This window comes from Xyrauchen texanus, chromosome 41, assembly GCF_025860055.1.
Source record: "Xyrauchen texanus isolate HMW12.3.18 chromosome 41, RBS_HiC_50CHRs, whole genome shotgun sequence".
Lineage (NCBI taxonomy): Eukaryota > Metazoa > Chordata > Actinopteri > Cypriniformes > Catostomidae > Xyrauchen > Xyrauchen texanus.
In genome coordinates this window covers 5,327,864-5,342,864 of record NC_068316.1, presented here as the reverse complement: position 1 = coordinate 5,342,864, position 15,001 = coordinate 5,327,864, and the positions used below count along the sequence as shown (strand labels likewise).

Below are 15,001 nucleotides of genomic sequence, written 5' to 3'. Positions count from 1 at the left end.
GTAAGAAACATTGTGTTCAATAACACTTGAGCCAGATCAGGATTAAGCTACAGGATGTTTCACGTTAAAGCATTTTGACTCCAAGTGTTGACAAATGTCCAAATGCAAATAAAAGGGACATGAGCTTCCCATTTAAATGAAAAAACAAAGACTATAAAAAAAAATAAACTGAATATGAAAAGACGTATCAGAGCAATGGTGATGGGTTGATAGATGACCTTTGATGAACCATGACAGTCATTTTTACCCATTGTTATTCTGTTCTCGCTCTGCTAAAGAGCACATGGGTTAAATGAGTGCAGTGTTGTAAACACTGAGGCTTGTTTAGACCAGTGTGTTTATGAAATCAGAGAGCAGGAGGGATGACGGTGCAGTAGCACTTTGTGGTATGGCCAGGTTGACATAAAAAACTTATTTCACACCTGTCTCGCCTGTTTCTTCGACAGAGCGAGACCTGTATCACTGGTCAGTTCCAGTCACTAGCCACTGTCAGGAATGTATTTTTGTGAGTGTTCGCAGGATTTCACAGCACTTAGGGGCGCTTCCAGGAACTGCGATCCATTCAGCTAGTCCAAACACACATGCTCCATCTCACTCCCACACACAAACTTCACATGAGCCTACTCGATGGAGGGACCCCTCTCCCCTTCCATTTCCTACACACACACACACACACACAAAACTTCTCTACAACCTGATTAGCTGAGGCAGAGTGGGCGGGATTCCTTCCAGGTGGAATTGACCAATGGGAGCGGAGCTTTTCATAAACAGGGCTGTAACCCGACACCTCAAGCACATTGTGTTCCACTTCTTCTAGAAAACATCCAGTGCCTCCTGTCATTGCACAGAGAACTCCTTCAGCTTGTTTATACTGATCTGAGTTTTTACTGGAACAACATATCTTCTTGGACTCAGAGTTAAAACCTAATTATTGTCTGGAAAGTGGCCGCAAATACTACAGATTTTTTTTTTATTGCCAACTAACAGTCCAAAATCCACAAAAGTGATTTGTAATGAGATGTGTTGGTCTTGTTGGGGCACACATATGAATGCACAGAGATGTTGTCAACATCTGAATGTTAGAAGAGATAAACAGGGAATTCAAGGATTTCAAGGATATCCATAAAATCTAGTTTAAGCATGTCCGTAGTGAATTTATGATCCTAGCCAAGACAGCTCAAACATGGGGAACAATACATCCTTTTTACTGGAATCTAGACTTTACTGGCAAAGTATGAATATGTTAATATATTACAGTTTCTTCTATGGCAATTTTAGTTGGTGAAGATGTTTGAATCTCTAGAAATCTTACACAGAAGGGGCCACTTTCTCTTTATAAAGCGTTTTCACACACAACAGTCTCTAGAATTTACTCCAAATGTTGCCAAAAACAAAAACATCCAGTGAGCATAAGTTCTGCGGACGGAAACGTCTTGTTGATGTGAGACGTCAACAGAGAATGGCCAGACTGGTTTGAACTGACAAAGTCTACAGTAACTCATATAACCACTCTGTATAATTGTGGTGAGAAGATGCAGGTTGGTGCTGTTCTGGTGGCACGAGGGGTCCTGCACAATATTAGGCAGGTAGTTTTATTGTTGTGGCTGATCACTGTATACAGACTACATATTGATGTATTTATCTAGTAGCCTTTTGCTGTTTAATAATTACTGTGATTCATGTAACAACCTGCTTTCCGGATTGGGACTCTGTCGTCATTATGTCAGAGCTCCTTGGTCTAACAACACAGAAACACTTCAAAATAAAAGCTCTGCCAAAATAGAAGCTCAATTTAAATGAAAAAAAAAAAATAAGACAGAAATAGATCACTACTGTGTAGTTATGTAATATTCACTGTTATACTAATAATAATAATAATAATAATAATCAAATCAATAGTAACTGTATTAAATTAAATTAATATTTCTCATCTGTGATGCTCTATTATGCAGCACTTTATTTGACAAAAATAACTCCAATGTTGTATTTAGGATTGTGCTGTGAGGTTCTGTAAAAAATCACTTAATTTGCTAAAAATAATACAAGTAGTTAGAAAAATTTATGCATTTCTATTCACAGCCTTATTTTTTTTAAAGTTTTTGGACTGGTGCCAGTTCACAGCAGACAGTGTTAGTTAACCGTGCGATGCAAAAAATGTAAAACAAGCGATCAATAGAATGTACCGTAACTCATCACTGCTGGTTAGGACAAAAACTCTGATTACCAGAGAAAATATACCTTTTATCGTGTGTCGTTTGCCGTCACTTTAGGACATGGTGTGACTGTAGCCTCCTCCTCTGTTTCTGTTTGATTTCTGAGTATAAGGCTGGGCATAGAAATGCATCAATTCTTCAACTACAAACTCTTCAGACATGTTTAGTATGTTATTTTCTCTGTTTTGTGTGCAGATGTGTTCTGTTGTCACTATCACTGTGGAGGACCTGTTTTTAGATAAACAAAACCCCCCAATGTTGCAAGGGTGCTGCATGAACAGTTGCTCTCATGCCCTATCATGAATGTGCACAGGAGATCAACGTTCAGTGAACATTTTCAAGTTTCTCACCAAACTTTATCGTATGCTTTCATAACAATCATGAGTCTCATGTAATAAATTATAAGACTTCTGAATTACATTTTTGTGTTCTTTTGAAGCTTGAAGAGGTAGTCACCATAAACTTCCATTGTATGACATCACTGAGCACAGCATTTTTTCACAATTTCTCACTTTGTGTTAAGCAAAAAAAAAGTAAGTCATATAGGGTTATAACAACACAGGGGTGAGTAAACAATGATGGAATTTTCATTATTGGGTGAAATAATCCTTTAAGAAAAAAGGTATATTCCAGGGTTTTTGCAATGTCATGTAAACAAAACATGTTTTCCTTACGCCATTAAAGAGATTAAGAGAAAGCGGTTTAAAACACCCAGGTTTCTCCTGAAGAATGCAGCTTAAGCAGCCATGTTAAGGCACCATTCTTTTTGAAGAGTGCACACATGCGTGGAACAGACCGGATAACTGACATGATAGGATGGAGCCATCCATCATTTTAACAAGTCAACACAGTGGAAAGAATTTCCAAATTTCTGGGATTACAGTGGGAAAAGGACATACACTATAAACTATTGCCATTTATACACACCAATGCAAAATATCCACTGTCCCACATGTCTGCGTATATGCACTCAAGTACACTGGGGGAATCCCAGTAGGGCTGGGCGATATGTAAAAAAATGTTTTGCGATAATTGCCTTAAAAAATATTGCGATATCCGAATACATCGTCAACTTCCTGTGAATTTTTTTGCTGTATTGAAATTGCTTTAAAAAAAATATTTATTGAAACACGAAAAACATAAACAAAAGATATTTCTAAATACAAATCGCACTTTAAACTAAACGAAAAAAGCAATAAAATAACGTAGTGATCAAAATTTTTTATTTAACCACCTCCCCAAATCCATTTACTGTCTCCAACGGCTCCATTTGCATCACGGAATCCGCAATGCATGCCCACCACGAGGAAATAAAGTGAGTTAAACTCATAGCACCTCCCGAGATGATCGAGATAATTTGCTGCACACAGGTAGTCCGTGCATACTGTGCTGATAATTTGGCCAGTAGAAAAGTAAAAGCACACCTCTCTTCAACAAGCTAAGATTTCAGACATCTTTGATGTCGTAACAAAAGGTACAGGACAAGTTACAAGCTGAAAGTTGATACTTATGGTAAGGGATTTTGAGCTTTGCCTTAGCAAGAACCACTAATAAAATGCTAATATTTATAGGGTAAAATGCTGACCCAATCGTACTGTGGAGTCATACTGTGGAAACAAAACATGGAGCTCTACAGAGGAAGACGGTTTATTGTTCATCCCTTGAACACACAAACCAGCACAAAGTTTATGTTCTTTCACTCAGTCTAAACACTTTGGCCAAACAATCAAATCAAGTGGGAGCAATTATGGCATGGTGTAATAAACCGAGGTTTTACAGAGCACAGTACAAGCGAAAGGTACTTGACAAGATAAATGTACTTGAAAAGCAAAATTGCTTCAACCTGGCCTCACAGAAATAATTTTTACATGGCACTTTCGACATATTGTGGTTTCCTGGTGAAATGAACACTACAGGCTTTACAACAACAATTACTTGTATTTCCTTTCACACTTTTACTGTACTGCATGACTTGTAAGATGATACATTTTAACTTATGCATTACATAAACAACTACATTTCTTAGCTTGTACTAGCATGCTCTAATTGTGTGGTAGATCAACATATAGAATGTTTAAGTTGCAGTGTCTTACAGTACACGAAAACAGATTCGGACTTGGACTCGGTCTCAAGACCATATTTTGATATGATATTGATTTTACACATTGGGTTATAACTACAGAAAGGGACTAAAGAAGTGTTTTTTAATAATATTTTAAAGTGCATAGTGTTAAAGCAATAAATAAATAATCTGCTCTTTGAGCGAATATGAAGATAAAATGTCACGATTACAGTTGTAAACTCTGTTCCCTGAGGGAGGGAACGAGACGTTGTGTCAAATGATGTGACACAAGGGGTCTGGTCTTCCTTGGGAGCCTCACATACCTCTGAACTTGAGAAAAGGCCAATGAGAAATTGGCAGACAGAATTTGCATGTCCCGCCCACCGGACATACGGGTATAAAGGGAAGCGGGCGTGTGTCTGTCAGTCAGGTTTTTGCACTGAGGAGCCGAGAATAAGGTACGGCCGTTTACAGTGGTAGATCCATTGTCGTGGCAGAAGAGACACAACGTCTCGTTTCCTCCCTCAGGGAACGGAGGTTACAACAATAACCATGACGCTCCCCTTCTGTCACTCACTCGACATTGTGTCGAATGAAGTGACACAAGGGGTCCCGTTCAAAAGCGCCATGCACTAGACCATTTTACGTGAACGGCTGACACAGGTGCAAGCAGGCAGCTGCGTGTTAGAAGCAACTGTATCAACCACACTTAAACCTCCCCAACGCCCCCAGAAAAGGTGTCATATACAGACCTTAGGTTCCCAGCACCCCTGAGGAGGAACAGGTGCTACATGACCAGCATGGGAGCCAGCCCGGCAGCCAAGGCCTTTTCTCTCTCTATGCTTCTTGCATAGAGTGTAAAGCGGCTGGGGCTATCTTAATGCTATGAAATACATCAGGGAAGGTGGTCTTTCTCAATCCTTTCAGGGGGAAAAGACCCTGTGGAGGCCACATCCTGCCCAGACTAGGGGGAGGTGATATGTGGCCAATATACCACATGGTTTGTCAGGCCACACATGGGAGCGGCGCTGTGGCAGGTCCTAACTGAAGAGGGAGGAGCTCTACAAACACAGCGACCAGGGGCAGAGGGACTGCCCAAGGGAGACACGGGTCGGGCACAAGGGGGCGGGCACGTGTCAACGACCCAGCAGGCAGCCTAATTTTGGAGACGGCGTTCCCTTTCCGCCATCCACCGAAGCAAACAAAGAGCTGCTCAGAACATCTAGAGCTCTGCGTGCGGTCCAAATAGATACGCAAAGTACGTACCGGACACATCAACGAAAAGGCTGGGTCTGCCTCCTCCTGGGGCAGCTTGCTTGCAGGTTCATGACCTGGTCCCTCAAGGGGGTCGTAGGAACCTTGGGCACGTAGCCCAGTCGCAGTCTCAGGATAACGTGAGTATGTGCCTTGACAGGGCACAGATGCCAGAGGGTGCCCAGTCTCTGAGAAAGAAGGTCCTTCCTCAGGGGGTGCTGTTGTGAGGAGCATGAGATCCGAGAACCAAGCCTGAGTGGGCCAGTAAGGAGCCACTAAGGTGACTTGTCCTCCCTGATCTTGCACAGCACCAGTGCCAGAAGGCTCAGAGTGAAGAGTGTTGTCCTGGGAGGCAAAGAGATCAACCTGTGCCATGCCGAATCGGCCCCAAATCAGCTGGACCACCTGGGGGTGGAGCCTCCACTCTCCACTGGGCAAAACCTGTCACAACAGCGCGTCCGCTGTCATGTTGCGGTTGCCCGGGATATGAGTGGCGCGCAGCGATCTCACGTAAGGAAAGAAAGCCGTGACCATGGCTATGTTCTTGCAATGAGAACATGAACCATTCACAAATGCTCTCTTATGACCGTCAGAAGCGGAGAGAAATCAACAGTATCCAGGAACTACACAGAGGTGGAAATGCATATTTAAAAAGACGTGTTCTGAGAAGGACGTTCAACACCTGCTGTGTATTGCTCTTTTGTGAGTGAAAATAAACTCTTTTAGTGAAATAAAACTCTTTTAGGTGGGAGAACACTCTTTTAGACAGAAGCGCTGTCGAAGCGCACAGGGGCGTTGACTGCACAGCGTGCAGAGAGAGAAAACGCAGCTGGAAATGCGCCGTAGATCCTACAGCAGTGCTCTGCCAACAGAGATGAGTGGATCCCTTTATACCGGTACGTCCGGACAGAAAAGCCATCTATGCGCATGTCTGACTGGCTGTTTGTTCAGAGGCGTGCAGTCTCGTGGAACATGCATATGTAAAGGGTTCTCACTCTTTGTTTCAGTCTTCTGAATTTGTTTTTGCAAGAATAGTATTATCTATCATCTTTATATATAGCCTATACATCTGTGATTAAACCATTAAATATTTCAAAACATGTTCACCTCGAACCATGATGTATATTTCAGTGATTATTATCATCAGTATAATTATGTTTACATTTATAATTGTTTTTTCTATCTTAAATAGTATTAGTAATTTTCCGCCTGTTGTCATAGACGGATACTTGTGTGAAGGTAAATGGAAAGGTGGTTATATATGTTGTTGTTTTTTCACCACTTTGTTATTTTAATTGCTTTTTTGTTTTGTTTGAAGTGCAATTTGAATTTAGAAATGTCTTTGGATTAAGTTTTTCGTTTTTTAAATAAATGAATTAAATTCTTAATGCAAAATCACTAAAGCAAGAATATTCGCCGATCCCTCAGCCGGGGGGTTGATGATGTAATTGAATATTGTGATATATTTTTTTATAAAAATATCTTGAACATATTTATTGCATATCGCCCAGCCCTTGGAACGAACAAAACCGCTTAGCATCCAACCAGCTGTAATAATGGTGCTAGTCAGTTTGAACATGAACAATGCACCGGTGGGAAAATTATGATTTCGTGGCAAGTCTAATGTGTAAGGACCCAAGTCAGGCTCATTAGAAATGGATGTAATAAACCACTTTTTCACTCTCTGAATCAGAGACCATGGGTCATGCATTAAGGATGAGAATTTATCAAGTCACAGACAGTTTGTGCAAGGTATAGAGGAAAATACATTATAAATAGAGTAGGTGACAAAGGAAGAACCTGGATTAACAAATGCCAGCTATGTATGAGCTGAGGTCATCTAAAATATGGAGTGTGTGCGTTTGTGTACTGGCTCCATCTTTGCCATCACAATCATTCATACCAGGATAAGTCCAGTCTGGATTTCCCCCTTCCATATAATAACCCTGTCAACACGCACTCCTACTGGGGGTGTCTCAGTTTCCTGCATTCCAATATTTACAGCGCTGCAACATCTGACGGGTTATCCAGTTACCGACAGTCAAGTGACTCTGTCTCTCTCTCTCTCATTTTCCATCTCCCTTCATCAACATGGCACCACGTGCTCTTTTGACAACAAAACAACATGTCTCGAAGCAGGGGAGAGAGCGAGGGAGGGTGAGGGAGGGGAAAGGGGAAGACTACCTGTAGAAATTATTTTAACTCCTTCCTTCCCATTGGATTTATCTAGAACATCTATAAATAAAACCAGCACAGTCATGCTTTTAAATAAAGCACAAAGCTTGAAAACATACCATTTATTTAATGAGGATAAAATCACTATTATTATTGCTCATACTTAAGGGTATGGGGTTTCAACAAACCCCTAAAGTATTAAACTTTGGCATACGTCTCATCCCATACTGTTTGCGCTTCGGACATGAATGATACCTCAAAACATGCAGCATGTTGAGGAAACATGTGCTATATGGCACAAGAGTCAGTTTCCTGAAATAAAAAATCCCATTCATTTTCCCAATGAAGAATTGATTTTTAACAATAACTTTATTTAATAAATCTTTAAAGACTCAAGAGTTTGTTAACATATGGTATATGCTCCCGTTAAAGCCATCAGTCCATGTAATATTAACTTTTTCTTTTTAAATCGAGTTTAATAGCAGAATTTCTGATGAAGAAATAAACTACCGATGTTGCTGAAGAGAAAGATCCACCAATCAAATAATCACGGCAAACAACACTCTCAAACTACTTACATATTCATATCTTTTGCAATAACATAAACATAAATTGTTCCTAGACTTATGATCAACACTTTTCATTGGCCTTTTGACATTTAAGAGGTCATTGTTCTACAAAAACATACTGTAAGTTTCAGTACTCAAAACGTCCTCCTCACTGCAAAAAGAGCATTTGTTGAAACCAAGCAGCCAAAACAACTTGTTCTCTATTTCCTCTGCATTGTGATGTCACACTGTGGTAGAAATTTGCATCTGACTTATTTTACCTTTAATCACTTTCAGATCAGATTTCAGATCTGTCAAGTCAGGTCAGTCAAGAGCAGAGAGCCAATCATAACAGTGGGCGTGTACTGTCATGTCTTAAACAGCACCAAAACCAAGCGTTTTTGACCAAAGGTTAGAATGAGGTTGGAAAATGATAATCTTTTACAAATATAGGACTGTTTATTGTGCTAAAAACTTTACTAATATTATATTTGAACCTTAAGAAACATTTAAAATAACAAAAATGCTATGTCACGACCCCTTTAAACCAATAGATTAATATTTGTCCATCAATTATATTTTGATTACGTCATTCACAATGCTTCATGGGATTGTAGTTTGTTAAAGAGGTTTAGTACAAAGTCTTGTACCTTTGTCGTTTTGTCCGAATTTCAAATATTTTTTTATTCAAATCGCGGGTTGCAATGCTGTGATTGACCTTAAAGATGGTTGGTTCATGTCTTAAAACTCTATTATATGAGACTTTATTAAATCCCTATGGAAAAAAAATGAATGCACTGTTGCGCTCTATTACTTTTCTAAGCTAGATTTTTGCTTTGGCCATTAAAAAAAGGTTTTATACATTTCAAGGCCTGGGAATCACAGTTTTAAAATTCACTGATATTTCCAGGAAATATCTAGAGACCAGGGAGATTTAATTCCCATTTCCATGAATATACAACCTATGTGGGGACTAGTTCTTTCACTTAGTAAAACTCCCACTTAGACTTTGGGAAACATTTAAAGTTACTTGAATTGGTGCTATTTTAGTGCATTTTCTGTGAAATGCTTTTTTTGGAAAATGTTAATAAAGCATGATATTGCTACATAGTGTTTTTTCTAAGTTGTAAATAAATAAATTTTGACAGGTAAAAGAAGTATATATACTGCAGTGTTAAATTTCAGCACTTTTAAAATCTGTGATTACAAAATATTATGCAATTAATCACGCTTAAAAATTGTAATCAACTGACAGCACTAATGTATATATCCATCCATATGACAGACAGACAGACAGACAGACAGACAGACAGATAGATAGATAACAATAATGTAATCACACTCGCGATATATTATTTTTAATGTGGATTGATGACAGCAGCCATACTTCGGATCATTTGTGAGTCACTTTTAGTGTTAAAATGCATTTACATTTATGCATTTGGCAGACGCTTTTATCCAAAGTGACTTACAGAGCCCTTATTACAGGGACAATCCCCCCCAGAGCAACCTGGAGTTAAGTGCCTTGCTCAAGGACACAATGGTGGTGGCTGTGGGGATCGAACCAGCGACCTTCTGATTAACAGTTCTGTGCTTTAGCCCACAACACCACCACTCAAAAATGCTTTGTGAATTAATATTACATAAAAATTTTACAAGTCCTAAAATTAAGAGTGACACATCCCTAATTTTTAAGAGTTGCTCTTAAATTTCCACATTAGGAGCTACTTTTATCCTTAAGTTCTTTTGTGAATACGGGCCCAGAATATCATAGAGACTTTTGACTTGGGCCAGTAAGCAAACACCTACTGTAGCAACAGGGGCAGACTGGGAAGAGAACTCGACCCTGGATTTTAGGGAAGTTGCCCAAAAAAGTTTGAGAGGGGTTGTTCGGCCCCTTTCTGCAGCCAGCCCACCATGAAAAGTCCTGGTTCTCCCTAAGGCCAGTCTGCCTAGCAACACCCTAGCAACCACCCAGAATACTCTAGCAATTGCATACAGTAGCAAAGTGTTAAAAACATAAACAACACCTTATCAACCACTGGGCATGTCATAAAATATCGATATAAATATCGATTAGTGATCGGCACGTTATTTTATCGATATATTTTTGAGGTATTGATGTATTAACATTAGCCTTCATTAAAATTAGAAGCCTAATTTGCATGCTTTCCAATTCACTCAGTTGGGCTTCTGTTGAATGTCTGGTATAATAGAGTTCGGAAACCACATGGGGTGGGATATAACCACTAAAAGACGTACTTATAACTGAAAATACATTGTGTAAGCTCTATGAAAGATGCATATACTGTACAGGTACACAATATATAATCCACTAATCGAGTAAATAATCTTTGTCCTTTGATAATGATTTAGGTTGATTTAATGGAAAACTATGCGAGTTACACTCCATGGCACTGCAGATTTTTCAAAATCGCCATGTCGTCTGTCAGACTCGTCCGGTGTGCGACCCCTATAATTTACCTCGCTCATGCTTTACTAAAGTTTTGTTGAAAAATATGTTTGAAAATACAGACTACTATGCAACTGGTAGCCCTATTTAAATAAAAAAAATACCAATATATTTATACAGAAAAATCTTCCGGTTATCGATGCATGAATAAGGCATCAATACCAAGACTATCAACCACATAGTAAAGCTTTGGCAGCACCCTAGCATCTTGATAGAGCATGTTGCATGAACAAGAACCATTTACATTTTGTTAAGAAATGTAAAAAATGAGTTTGGTTAGCTGTTGTTTCAGGGGCATATCTCTCACATTTCTATCCCTTGAATGTCACAGTTATTTATCTCTTTCTCCTTTTTATCCTGTTTTGCTTAGAAGCATGTAGCAATAGATTACTGACATTGCTGGGTTTAATTACAGATGTTTGTAGAGTCTTACCATATGGCTTGAAGAACTGTGAGAGAGTGTGTGTGAGAGAGAGAGAGAGAGAGAGAGAGAGAGAGTACACAGTGTACTAAGAGAAGTTGTTTGGTTAGTTATTAACAGAATATGGAGCAAAGTTGCTCTCTATTTCTCTCTCACCATTTATCACTCTTATGAGGAGATTGACCTCTTGGAGCTGTAGCGGTGGAGTTTACAACAGACATTGGCCTAATTATACAGTCACCAGAACATTGGGTACACGTCCACGCACACAGCAAACATAAAATCTGAGGACAGTCAGATATCTCGTGAAACTAATATACACATACACAGACAACAAAAAATTGTCTTGGATTTCAGATTGACAAATTGTATCTGTTGATATTCATATTAGGCACTTGCATGATAACTGCAAATCTGGTAATTGTATTAGACAAATGTTTTTAAAAGTAAACTTGTTACTGGTTTGTTAAACTAGTTTGGCAAGTCACAGACAAAGGAATCACTGATAAACTGCATGTCATATTGTCAACAAACAAGACTAAACAACACCTATGTGCTGCTTACGGCTCCAATTTTTGTTTAAAACTCGCTAGTTTGTGAGTTAGGGTAACCCTAACCTAAACCAAACCTAATGCTTACTAACAAATACAAATACAAAAATGAAATGGGGAATAAAATGCTGTTAAAGGGAAAGTTCAACCGAGAAATGAAAATTCTGTCATCATTTACTCACCCACATGTTGTTCCAAAACTGAGTGACCTTCTATCTTCCATGGAATATAAAAAGAAATGTTATCTGGTCTTATCAGTCACTATTCACTTTCATGGTATGGAGAAGAGCAATTCTGACTAATATCTCCTTTTGTGTTACATGGAAGAAAGAAATTAATATGGGTTTAGAACAACAAGAGGGTTGTTCACCCACTTCATTTTTGGGTGAACGATCCCTATAAAGCTGTCTTTTCTTTTTCAACTAGAACTTTAAATTCTGCACACAAAATTTACCCAAAGGGACCTAAAAATGAGGCATAAAATAACACAAAACAACAAACAAAACACCTAGGTTTGGTACCTGACAATGTGGACTGGTGGTGCTGATTCTGGTGGAGGACTTCCCAGCATACTGTGCTGGAGAGAAGCTCTGTTAAAGGAGTGCATGATGGGTACACAGTAGATCATTTGGACCAACACCTCAACAGGACCGCTTCCATCCACCCAGGACAACTCCTGAGGCAGAAAAAAATTTAAACATTTAGGCAACATCCACACGTTTCCCAAAGTATGCGGTAACTGAGAGCATTTTTACCCAGTTTTTATTTTAGTCACAATTTTTGTATTTTGACAAAAATACCCTTTAAAATGTGTCATAGTATTATAGTATTCTGGCCTCGTCAAGCCAACATAGTGACGATGGCAGTTGACAAGATAACGCCAAAGCTATCAATTAAAGAATTAAATTTGGTATTTTAATTTTGGTAAGTATGAAACGAGTACATCAGCATGGTTCCTGAAGTAAAAAATCCAATACAGTTTCTATATAGGTGAATTGATTTTTTAAAGATAACTTATAAATCTTTAAAGACAGACCTACTGTGAGCTATGAGATTGTTCAGCGATGTATGCGTCTATTGAAGCCATCAGTAAATGTTCTTTCAATGTCATTTAAAAAAAATGTTTAACTGTGGAATTTGTGGTGAAGAAATACACTACCCATGATCCTGAGGGGGAAAATCCACCAATCAGAGAATCACAACCTACAAAATTTCAAACAAAAGAGCTCTACAGCGACCAACCACTTCCATGATGCACTGTAAATGACGCAATCATGTCGCAATATTTTTACATTGCTTTTAATTCGATTATGTAATTAGCAATGTCTCGTACGTTTGTCTTTTTATCCGATTTTCAAAACAAACATTTGTAATACTGTCGGAGCTTGTTGGTTTGGTTCATGGCTTAGAACTCTTTTATGAAGGACTTTATGAAATCCCTATAGAAAAAATTTTATGCTAAAATGACTTCCGTAACCAAATTTGTTCACAAAGCTTGTGTCAATAGCATATTTCAAATCACTGATTAAATATGACAAAAATATTGGAATTTTTGCTTCTTCAGTTAAAATTAGATTCCATTTTGTTTTTTGGTCCAGCAATAATACGGGGAAGTGCCATTACCAATAAGGCGATTTGTCCTCAAATGTGCTGTCAGGGATACCACGAGAATTTATCATAAGTTACAGGCAGCCCGATGAGTCTACATTGAATGTTGGGTAATTTGTTTAAGAAACAGATATGTGTGGCCCGGGTAGCTCAGCAAGTAAAGATGCTGACTACCACCCCTGGACTCGTGAATTCGAATCCAGGGCGTGCTGAGCGACTCTAGCTAAGCAACCAAATTGGCCCGGTTGCTAGAGAGAGTAGAGTCACATGGGGTAACCTCCTCATGGTCCCTATAATGTGGTTCTCACTCTCGGTGGGGCGCGTGTTGAGTTGTGCATGGATGCGTAGAATAGCGTGAAGCCGCCACACAGGGCATGTCTCTGTGGTAACGCGCTCAACAAGCCACGTGATAAGATGATCAAATTGACAGTCTCAGACGTGGAGGTAACTGAGATTCGTCCTCCGCCACCCACATTGAGGCGAGTCACTACGCCACCATGAGGACTGAAAAAAACCCAGATATGTTCTAAACATAAGCACTGCTGACAGCTCCACTACTACAAGCCGAGGCCTGTAAAGCTCATGTCATGTGATGTAGCGTGTACGTCAGCATTCAAATCATCCTGCCCTGAGAGAAATTTGAACAGGTGCCAGCAGAGAGGAGTAATCTAAGTGAACTTATTGAACTTCAGCCAACTGTGAACAGCTTGAGGGCAGCCAGCACAGGCAAGTTTACACAGGAGAGGTGGTGGCTTTCTCCACCCTAGTGCAAACAAGAGGTTTTTCATAATGCCATTTTCATGCTTTTTACCGATATGCTTATGGTTTTAATTTGGTCAATAATTGGCTGATAAATATCTCTGGCCGAAACATCGGTGCAGTATTTGCAGTGTGTATATATAATAAAATAAACTGTATAATAATATTAATCATACCACACATAGTTAAAAGGCTTTGCGTTGAATTTGTTTTTGACCAAAGAAATTCGGAAAATCGAAAGTTCTATTTAGCTCAAGGACACTTTCTGTCCCGTCACACAAGGATTGTCAAAGACTGGAATTTTCTTGCCTTTCATCTTAGATTGACAACATTGAAAAAACAATGGTTTATTTATAATTAATAAGTAACACACTTTGTAAAAACTCTGTGAATTCAAATGCACAATCCAGAAACAATAATAGCCACAATATGTAGAAGGGTTGGCACACCTAAGAACATGTAATATTGAATTTTTAATTCTTTCTTGTTTTCACTTTAATGTGGAAAAACCCCATTAAATGGATGTGGCAGTTGGAAAAGCGTCACTTACCTATACTAAAAAGGGAAACCATCGAAAACACTTCGAAACCAGCAGACTTTGACTTCTGAGATATCGGTATGATATCCATTAATGCTGCACGATTGATTGAATTAAGATTGAAATTGCAACATGGCCTTGTTTGATTACTAAACCTTAAAAGGATGCATTTCTAAACTGCCAAAACAGGAGAAAATGTTTTCAGAAGTATACAATATCCTTTATGATGTCATATTTAGTTGTTCCTAAGTAAAAAAGTGATCTGATGACAAAATAAGGCAAGTAGCAAAATATTGGTATCGTTATCGGTCCATAGTTTTTTGTCAGCCAAATATTTTCACATCGGTGCATCCCTAGCAAAAACTATTTTCTTAATCAGTATCTTTGTCATGTTTTCCA

General features: G+C 38.9%; 1 long non-coding RNA gene across 2 annotated transcripts in view; it reads right to left on the bottom strand.

Moving 5' to 3' along the window:
• Nucleotides 1–15,001, bottom strand: part of LOC127634313 (uncharacterized) — a 56,916-nt gene that overhangs the window by 22,770 nt on the left and 19,145 nt on the right. For both annotated transcript variants that reach the window (XR_007969342.1, XR_007969343.1), the window contains one exon: nt 12,219–12,373. This is a non-coding gene — a long non-coding RNA (uncharacterized LOC127634313). The remainder of the gene's footprint in view (nt 1–12,218; nt 12,374–15,001) is intronic.